Below are 9754 nucleotides of genomic sequence, written 5' to 3'. Positions count from 1 at the left end.
CTTCGATCTTGGCAGCCTGGGGAAGATGTTGGCTTGCGTTTTTCCCCCAGCCACCCATATTCTCAAAAAGATCTGGATCCAAACATTAAGTCTCTGTTGGACTTTACAGGGGAAGTTGGCTTCAGGGGGTGTATCCCTAGATGTCTGGACTATGCCCTGACAGTTTGGCAGGGAGGGAAGTGGCTCAGAGGACTGGGAGCCGGGCAGTCTCCAGCACTGGCAGTGGGAGAGGCAGAGAGCAGAACTCGTCCGGAAAGGAATGAAAACAAGCAGAACTGGGAAAAGATAGCTTGTTGAATTTGCCAACCTTCTGTCTCCCTGACAATGAAAGAAGGAATGAAAAGATCTGATGTGGTATTTGATGGAGCTTCCAGGGGATTTTGGTCCATGCCATCAACCTGCCCCACTGAAAATATTCCTGCAAGCTGCATGACTCGGGGCGGGGGGGAGTTTACTTCACGGTTTTTACACCCCAGTGTTCTCATCTATAAAATGGGGACAAGAGCAGTCTTATTTCATGGGATTTTTGTGAGGATTGAATGAGCAAAGACGTGTATATCAAGTACCCAAGAGCACCCAGCACACAGTAAAGGCTTGGTAAGTCTTGGCTGATATTACTAGCAATAATTACCTTTCTAAATGTGAGCTGTCCAGGCATACATATTTTCTTGAGCTGCCTGAGTTTTGATTGAGAGACCACATTAGTGGCATTTTCCTAGGACAGTTGCAATTCAAGTATCTCATGGTACTGCCTAATTATAGTGCAGAGCATACGTTTTGAGTTTTGGAAATGAAGGCCATTGCTCTAATGGCAAAAGGAGGCTAAACCTGTCTGTGTGAGGCTGAAAACCTTGAACTGCCCTAGTGGAGATTCTAAGTAGTAGAACATTTTTATTAATTATTAATTCAGTGCTTGGTCTGAACCAGACATTGTTCTAGTTCCTGCAGTTAGCTTATTTTTAATCAGAAATCTTCAAAAACCCAGGCTTCTTCATTTTCTATTTGCAGCAAAGAAACAGAAATTAACTCTCCTTACTTCCTCTAGCATCAGCTTCTGCTCCAGCAGATCCTGGCCCAGATTACAACAACATATGCTGGCTTTAATCTAAATGTACCATGGTTTTCCTGCTTGAACACTAGAGAGTAAATTAAAATGTTATTTTATGTGAAGGTATGGGCAATTTAACTAAATGCTTATATTTCCATTGTCAGGTATCCAATTTTGGTAGACCTTTTCCCCAGCATCCATCCGCAACTTTCTTTTCTTTTCTTTTCTTAAGATTTTATTTATTTATTTATTTATTTGACAGACAGAGATCACAAGTAGGCAGAGAGGCAGGCAGGCAGAGAGAGAGGAGGAAGCAGGCTCCCTGCCAAGCCGAGAGCCCGATGCGGGGCTTGATCCCAGGACCCTGGGATCATGACCTCAGCCGAAGGCACAGGCTTTAACCCACTGAGCCACCCAGGTGCCTCCATCTGTAACTTTCTAGTTAGAGTTTATTCTAGGGACACTGTAGGAATTGGTGGGTTATAATGAAGGGTGTAAAACATAGTTGCCAAATAATGTCAGCTTTTTGGGCAATGGGAAGCAAGTCATTTTACAAATTTTTTTTCACCAATTTAGCTCTTCCAGACCTTCGGAATTAAAAAAAAAAAAAAAAGTGTGGGACGGGGGTGGCACAAAACAGTATTAGAGAACATAGCTGTGTCCACTCCATAGACCATGTTACTAGAGGTATCACACTGGAGTTTCTCTTCGGCAGGCAAGGTGACTCAGGAAACTAGCGGATTTTTTTTTTTTTAAGATTTTATTCATTCATCTGAGAGAGAGAGAGCGTGAGCAGGGAGAGGGTAAGAGGGAGAAGCCATGCTCCCTACTGAGCATCGAGCCTAACGCGGGGCTTGACCCTAGGACCCCGGGATCGTGACCTGAGCCAAAGGCAGATGCTTAACCAACTGATCCACCCGGGCACCCCTATAGAAAACAAACTGAGGGCTGCTAGAGCAGAGGTGGGTGGGGGCATGGGGTAATTGGGCAACGGGCTTTAAGGAGGGCACATGATGTGATGAACACTGGGTGCTTTATGCAACTGATGAATTATTGAACATGATATCTGAACCTAATGATGTACTAGATGCTGGCTAAATTGAATTTAAATTTGAAAAAAAGAAAGCTAAGGGATGAATATTGGGGATCAGGGGAGGCTGCAGTACCCACAGCAAATTCACAGAGTATTTGGGGAGGAGGCACGTCCCACACTCTGTTCCCTTCCACTAAACACAAAATGAGAACCTTGTCCTTTTTTTGTTTGTTTGTTTGTTTCCTTTTCTGTCTTTTGAAATGATTATAAGGACAACTGACCTAAGAATGCATGTGAGCTTTGAGGTTATTCTATAAAATCCACAGTGCTGACTGGTGGATGAACGCCAGCCCTGTGAGCTACACCCATGTTGAGGGAGAAGCATGCTGGCCAGGAGCCAGTTGCCAATGTCTGTAAGTGGCTCAAAAACAGGTCGTAAGTGATAGGGTAGGAGAAATGGGACAGGACGTTAGCAGCAGCCGGAGAGGAAGGTGGATACCTGAATCTCCCCACTGAGAGACCAAATTGCTTTGGAGATCCTAGAAAGGGAGTCTTTCTTGAAGGAAATGGAAGGGGGCAAAAATGCATCTAGCTTTGGAAACAGGAATTAAAGTCAAATGTCATGGAAGAGAAAGGCAAGTGTGCGCACTCAAAAATTCAACCAGATGAGAGGTTCCAGGAAGCAAATAGGACTTTGGATGAGCCTGGGGGGGGGGGGGGGGAGTGAGATTATCATAGGAAGCTAGCGAAGTACTAGCAGGAATGTGTCTGACTGGTTTTCTGGCCACTCAACAAAATCTGGTGCTGAGAAAATCCAAAAACGTAGTGTCTCTAAGCGGTTGTTGATAGGATAGCAGGGATTTGTGTTTAATACCGGGAGAGATCAAGTCCCTGCTGATGCAGAAGTGGAGGTCTCCTTACTCTGGGTTAAGGAACGCTGGTCCTTCCTTCCTGTCTGCTGAGGATAGCATGCCACGGCGTGCCACGGCGTGCTTCCTTGCTCAATCAAGGTGTTCTGCAGGTGTTACGGGTCTGCCCTACATACTGGAACTTTGAGATCGTGGCTGATAGCGGCTGGCTTTGTGTCCCAGTAGAGCAGAGGACAGACCGCCATGCTCATCTTGTGAACTTTGGCTTTTGTTGACTAATGATTTCCTTTTGTATAAAGCCTCCTCTCCTCTCGCTTTTAAGACCACAAAGGTAAGCCCGCACAAGTTTTAACTTATCTGCTGGAGGAAGCAGCTGATGAAAGACACCTTTCTAGTTTTTGCTATAGACGCTGGTTCCACCAAATACGGAACCACTTTTGCTTCATCTTCATATGATAAAAGAAAGTATGGTAAAGTATTCATTCCAGGGCGGGGTGGGGGGTGTATCAGAACAGAGAGGGCAATAGCAAAATAATGATTTGTATAGAATTCTGATTCTACTCCTTGTCATGGAGAAGGTACATGAGTCAAATAATAGTTTAAATGTCATTGCTTTTTAGAATTTTTCCAGGGTTGGACAGGACTGCAACATTTACTCAAAATTATACACTATTAGGTGTAACAATAAAAGCAAAGCATCCTCGAAGCAACTTCTGTAAATGTCCATTGAACTGATTTCAAGGATGCCTGCTGCCTTCCTCAGCCATAAAAAGAATGAAATCTTGCCTTTTGTAACAACATAGATGGACCTGGGGGGGGGGGGGGTACTATGCTGAGGGAAATAAGTCAAACACAGGAAAACAAATACTGTATGACTTCACTTACATGTGGAATCTAAATTAAAAAATTAATAAATAAAACAAAACAGAAACAGACTCACAGATACATAAAATAGAGGAGGAGGGGCTGGAGTTAGACAAAACAGGTGAAAAGATGAAGAGGTACAAATTTCCAGTTTCAAAATAAATAAGCCATGGAAATATATTATACAGCATAGGGAATATAATAATATTATTATAATAAATTTGTATGATGACAAATAGTAACTACACTTATTGTGAGAACCATTTTATAATATCTAAAAATATTAAATCATTATGATGCACATATGAAACTAACAGGATATTGGATTTCAATTACACTTCAATAAGAAAAAGAGAATGCATACTACGTTTATTATCAGTTGGGGTCATATGTGACATTTAATGATGCTCATCATTTTATTTTTTTAAGATTTAACTATTTATTAAAGAGAGTGTGTGCTCACAAACATAGGGGGAGGGGCAGAGGGAGAAGGAGAGAATCTCAAGCAGACTCCCCGCCAAGTGGGGAGCTGGACATGGGGGGGGCTCTCAATCTTATGACCTTGAGACCACAACCTGAGCCAAAATCAAGAGTTGGAAGCTCAACCAACAATACCATCCATGTACCCCAATGTTCATCATTTTACATGGCAACCTTAAGTTGTATACGACGCAGTTCTAATTTAGGGAATAGCCAGCAAGGGCAGAGCAGAAAGTAAACAAGACCATGAAAGAACTTGAAAGGAATGCAAGAAGGAAACAAAACCAGTATGCCCCATCCAGCAGGTAGAAGAAGAAGAGTTCAAACCTTGCATCCTTACAGAACTGGATTCTAAACTGCGTGACCCTGGGCCAGCCACATTATCTCTCCTGGAATGGCTGCTTCCTTAACTGTCAAGTGGAGGTGATATCTACTTTGTGAAATTTTCAGAGGATTAAAAACAAGGCATAGAAAGTATGTTGTATAAATGTCTACCCAAGCAGGTATTAGGGTCAATGGCAACCCCCAGCGGTATTATTTTTACATGCTTATTGATAATATGGATTAGGAAGAATTAATTTGGTTTTGGTAGAGAATTGCATACTTGGAGCACAGGCTGAGCACTTGAAATCTCAGAAAATATGGACAGACAGGCACATCCAGGTTGAAGGAGGTCCCTAGAAGTGATATTTACAGGTGGTTATTCAAACTAAAGTGGTATCAGAAGAAGACTTGTTGTATTTGACCTCTCAGGAGATTCCAGGGGGTATGGAGGGGATGAGAGTCTCTGTGGGCTGAAGAATTTCAGATACTTGTGTGCATATGTCTTTTGAGCCATGGAAACCTGCCACGCCCCCCTTGTGCATCACTAATCCAAACAGCATGCAGACCCAACACTCAGGTGGTCCCTTTTTGGGAAAGCATCTGGGTGGGGGTATCAGAGTGGTCTTCAGATTAGGGGTGCATCAAAATCTAGAGAATCTCTGAGTAGCTGTTGAAAATTGCATGCAGGAGATTCCAGCACCCTCTCTTGGAAGGGCACCCTAGGATCTTCATGGAACATGGGGAAAGCCCTAATGGAGAACTTAGTTTTGAGTCTAAAAGACAAGATCAGGAAAGCAAAATCACCAACTAAGAAATGTACCCTGAAAAAAACCTGAAGATGAGGGTTTTTTTCCACACAGATGTGATCAAAACATGGACAGGCAATGGAATTTAGAGCGTTGGTATGATTATTGTAGAAATTACAAGAGAAAGAAGGAAAAGAGAAGACAGAGATATTGGAAGCAAAACAGAGACATCCCAATGGAGCTAAGGAATGGTATGACCAAAGTAGCTGAGACTTAAGCAAGAAGAGGTAATTGTAGATAGAGCCAGTTGATGAGGTCCCTTATTAGAAGGAGAATAGGGTGTGGCCATGAGAAAGGGGAATGGAGACAGCATGGAAAAAGAGTCCCTACAGATAAGAAGACTGAGGAACTGGGAAGATGAGATGCATTTCAGTTGGATATTGAAGAACTGTAAAATAATAGCAGGACTTGGGTTGAAGAATTGATGCCCAGGATTTGGAAGACAGAGGAAGAGAGACGGGGAAGTCAGTGAATATCGGCAAGTAGAACGCGATGAAGTGGTCAAGATAAGTGAGTTCTGAAGAAATGAACATTGTCTGGAGACAGCCTGGAGGGTCAAGGACAGTATCAACTACCACATGGGAACACCCGAAATCACAGCTAGAAAACGATGGAGCTGATATTTGAACTCAAGATCCTGGAAAATACTAGCAGAATTATTGCTCTCCTTAGCTGCAGGAAATAACTTCCATCCCCTTCGCTCTCATTATCACCTCCTCCATTTCTATATTCTTGCTCAGTCTTGGGATCTTGCCTATTCTTCTCCTCTTCTCTCCACAAAGGCTGAGGTTTTCCCCCCTCCCCATCAAGTCAGCGATTGTGTTTCTTCTATTAGGTTGATCTCTGGTTTTCTCAAACCAAAATTCAGAGGGCAGAGGAATTTCAACATCTCCAGGATAGTAGAAATAGCTGTAGGTCCCTGAAAGTCATGGAGAAGAAAAGACCAGAAGTTCAGCTCCACATTCAATTACGGAGTTGGGCCAACCACCCACAGTCAGGCTAGACAGAAACATAATGAATTAAAGAAGAGCGTGGGCTTCTAGGAGCACAGAGAACAGGTGACTCTCAGTAAGGCTCGTCCATGGCTCCACAGATAATCATTTCATTGATTACACAAGAAAGACCTAGAAAACCCCAAAAGCATTCCATATGGGAGAGCAAATCTCTACTTTGTGTGAAGTAGAAGTAAATGGAAAGCAGTTATCTCAATTTAACCTCTGGCAAATATTTCTCGTTGTTGTCATTCTGACGTAGTTCAGTTTCTGATTTTTATTGCCTCCTACTCTGCTTAAGTAAGAGCTTTATTACTAAAACCAGATCAGTATTTACTTTACCTCAAGGAAGAGGACAATCAATCTAATAGATCTTCAAATAAATCAACCTTCACGTGGGCCCCCCTTATGAAGGGAGAGAGTGGGTAGTAGATTACATGACGTCACCTGGAAGGTCATCCCTCCCAAAGCCAAGATTCCACCCACGCTATTCACTCTTTTCCAGAGAACATCTTGTTCCACGGTGAGCATTATCTCTACCCTTCCTTCAAAGTGAAATTACCAGAGGACTCATGGATTATTACTGGCAAGTAAGTGTGAACGCCCTTGTGGAAGCTTGTACCTCTCACTGTAGACAGCACTGCTCAGGCTGAGAATACCAGAAGCCAGGTACCTAACATACGAGTCCTTTAACATGTCACATCTCTTTTCAGATTTCTCTTATATCTAATACTGCAGGCTTTCACGCACGCACACACGCACCCCCACTCCCTGCTCACTTACCTCAATGGTCTGCGAAACAGGAGGGATCTTGGGATTTAAGGAGAGAAGATATGCTTTGGGAGGCTGAGCAGGGGAATCTCCTCAGAGGGTAGATTTTTATCTTGTTAGTTAACCTCACCAATATCTGTGCTTCTCTGGCTGTTGGTAACTCGATGTCATCCCCACGGACCACCGCCACCTTCCAGGGCTTCCTCCCTCCTGCCTGGGACATCAGCTGATTTTAATTCCCTGTATGGTTTCGGGTCAGTCTGCTCATGAAAAGCACTCCTGTGAGATTCAGAAGATGGAAAATAAAGAAGTGACTAGTATTTTCCAAGACAGTTACCTTAACTGCAATAAAAACCAGGGTAGAACCCCTTCTCAGAGAGGCCTTTGGATAAATGTAAACACCTATCACCTTAATAACATTTAAATCCAAACTTCCTGAAGCCTATAAGAATATTCTATAACAGAGGCTTAATCGGGCTCTCTGCTCGGCAGGGAGCCTGCCTCCCCCTCTCTCTCTGTCTGCCTCTCTGCCTGCTTGTGATCTCTGCCTGTCAAGTAAATAAATAAAATCTTTAAAAAAAAAAAAAAAAGAATATTCTGTAACATAGCAGGATGTATACAAATAAAATACCATTAAACTTAAACAATTACTAGGTAGTGTCAGATATTGTACTTTTAAGCCCAGAAATGCAAGTGGAAATTTGTCTGTAAATTCATATAACACTTAGGTTATCTGGGTCCTATTAGAACCATTTCATAAAACACACTAGCTTTTGCCATTTTAACCCATAACATATATAACTCCTACTAATTCTATTTCTCTGGAGAACCCTGACTGATACAATAATCAATCTCAGGTTATATACTTTGCCAACACTAGATAATTTATCCAAAAAATGTTAATTGAGCACCTACTAAATGTGAATATAGTAGACACCAAGATGATTCTGGCTCTTCTATTTTAAAAGGCAGAAATGAGCAAAGACCATTAAGCATATTAATATATAGCAAGTGGTGACAAAGCATTACCAACAGGAGAAAAAAAAAATTTAGACAGGGTGTCCTGAGGAGGACTCTGTCTAGGAAGGGGCCTTGGAGCCCCATCTGTTGGAAAGTATGGGGCGCAGCCTGCAAGCACCTAGAGGAGGAGTATTCCAACAGGTGGATTAGGAAGACTCGTGGTCCCAAACAGGAAGCACATTTAACCCACGTGGGTGTTGTCATTGCACGCAGGCTTATAGGTCTATCCCGTGGGAAGTACATTGAGTTGCACTCAGGAGACAGGCCCTGTCACTACCCAGCAGCCATGTTATCTTCCGGTCTCTACTTCGAGAAAAATGAAGAATTAGGACCAGATTGGTGATTCTTTCCAAAATACTTGTAGTGGACTTGCATTCTACAACCTCCTCTCAAGGATTTTCAATGTACAATTAAAGACTCTGAGGAACATTCCAGCAAAGTAACTCATGTAACTTTATTTAACCCAATGCTTCTGAACTTATTTGGTCTCAAAACTCTATTTCTGTTATGAATAGAATTTGAGTGCATTGCAAACACTATCAGAAATACCGGACTCTAAGGAGCCAGTTTATCTTTCAGTTCTATAGCTGTCTGAATAATGGGACATAAAATCACACACCCCCGTCACCCCTGCTGTCTAGCTAGCAGGCCCTAGGACTTCAAAAAGAAGGGACTGGAGAGAGAATAACTTTTAAATTTATTTTTGGCGGTAGAACCTTTTTGACATATAAATTCCTATGTGAAAAAAAATAATAAAAATTACTAAATTCCTATGTTAACCGTCAATAAACAAAGCAGATAAAAATCAGAGATGCTTGGGCTGAAACAGGTCTGGATTTGCTGTGACATCATTGGTTCTCTGTCCCCATGTGCTGGGATCACACTGCCCTCTAGTGCCTAATACGTAAAGAGAGTGAAGCTAAAACTACTACAGAAATCTCTAAAACTTCCAGCCTCTAGAGTGGCCCCAAACTCCTGTTTGCTAATCTGTGATTCTCAAAGTGAGGTCCCCAACGGTCAACACCACCTGGCTACTTGTTAGAAATGAAAATTCTCAGTCTCTTCCTTTCCTTGCCAAGACATGCTGAATCAGTAAGTAGGGAAGAGACCCGACAGTTGGTGTTTAAACACCTTCTCCAAATGAGAAGCAAAATCACAGCTCAGCCCATCCCCCACAGGTGGGAGTACCATGTCGCTTTCAATTAAGAAAAAAAAAAAGAACTTGGAACAGCTCGGTTGACAACCAAAAATTCACAGAGGTCTTTCTTTACCTAGGACTCGTTCAACAATTTTCACTTTATGCCATTCTTTCAGACTCAGTATGAGTTACATCCACTCCAACAATAGCACTGGACCCAATTTATCTGTAGCATTGCCATGAATGACACAAGAAGGTTCTAGAATGAGCCTGTCCCACTTTTCTTTAAAGAAAATTTCTGTAATGGTAATGCCCATCGTAAAACATAGGGTTTGCATTGTGAAGTAGTGATGAAAACCCTGTAACTCTAACTTGTGTTTAGTACATACACAAGGTGGTCTTTCCATCA

The 9754-nt window shown here is 42.3% G+C and overlaps 1 protein-coding gene across 3 annotated transcripts in view; it reads left to right on the top strand.

The window, feature by feature from the left end:
* The first annotated feature begins 209 nt into the window (after positions 1–209).
* The window catches only part of LOC132012910 (thiamine transporter 2-like), a 40042-nt gene continuing 30497 nt past the window's right edge, over positions 210–9754 (top strand). For all 3 annotated transcript variants that reach the window (XM_059392697.1, XM_059392698.1, XM_059392699.1), the window contains exons 1-2: positions 210–597; positions 6922–7006. The gene's annotated coding sequence lies outside the window, so the exon portion shown is untranslated. The remainder of the gene's footprint in view (positions 598–6921; positions 7007–9754) is intronic.

Source organism: Mustela nigripes, chromosome 3 (genome assembly GCF_022355385.1).
Source record: "Mustela nigripes isolate SB6536 chromosome 3, MUSNIG.SB6536, whole genome shotgun sequence".
Taxonomy (NCBI): domain Eukaryota; kingdom Metazoa; phylum Chordata; class Mammalia; order Carnivora; family Mustelidae; genus Mustela; species Mustela nigripes.
Note: the sequence above shows the minus strand (reverse complement) of the source record. Positions and strands in the feature narration are given on the sequence as shown.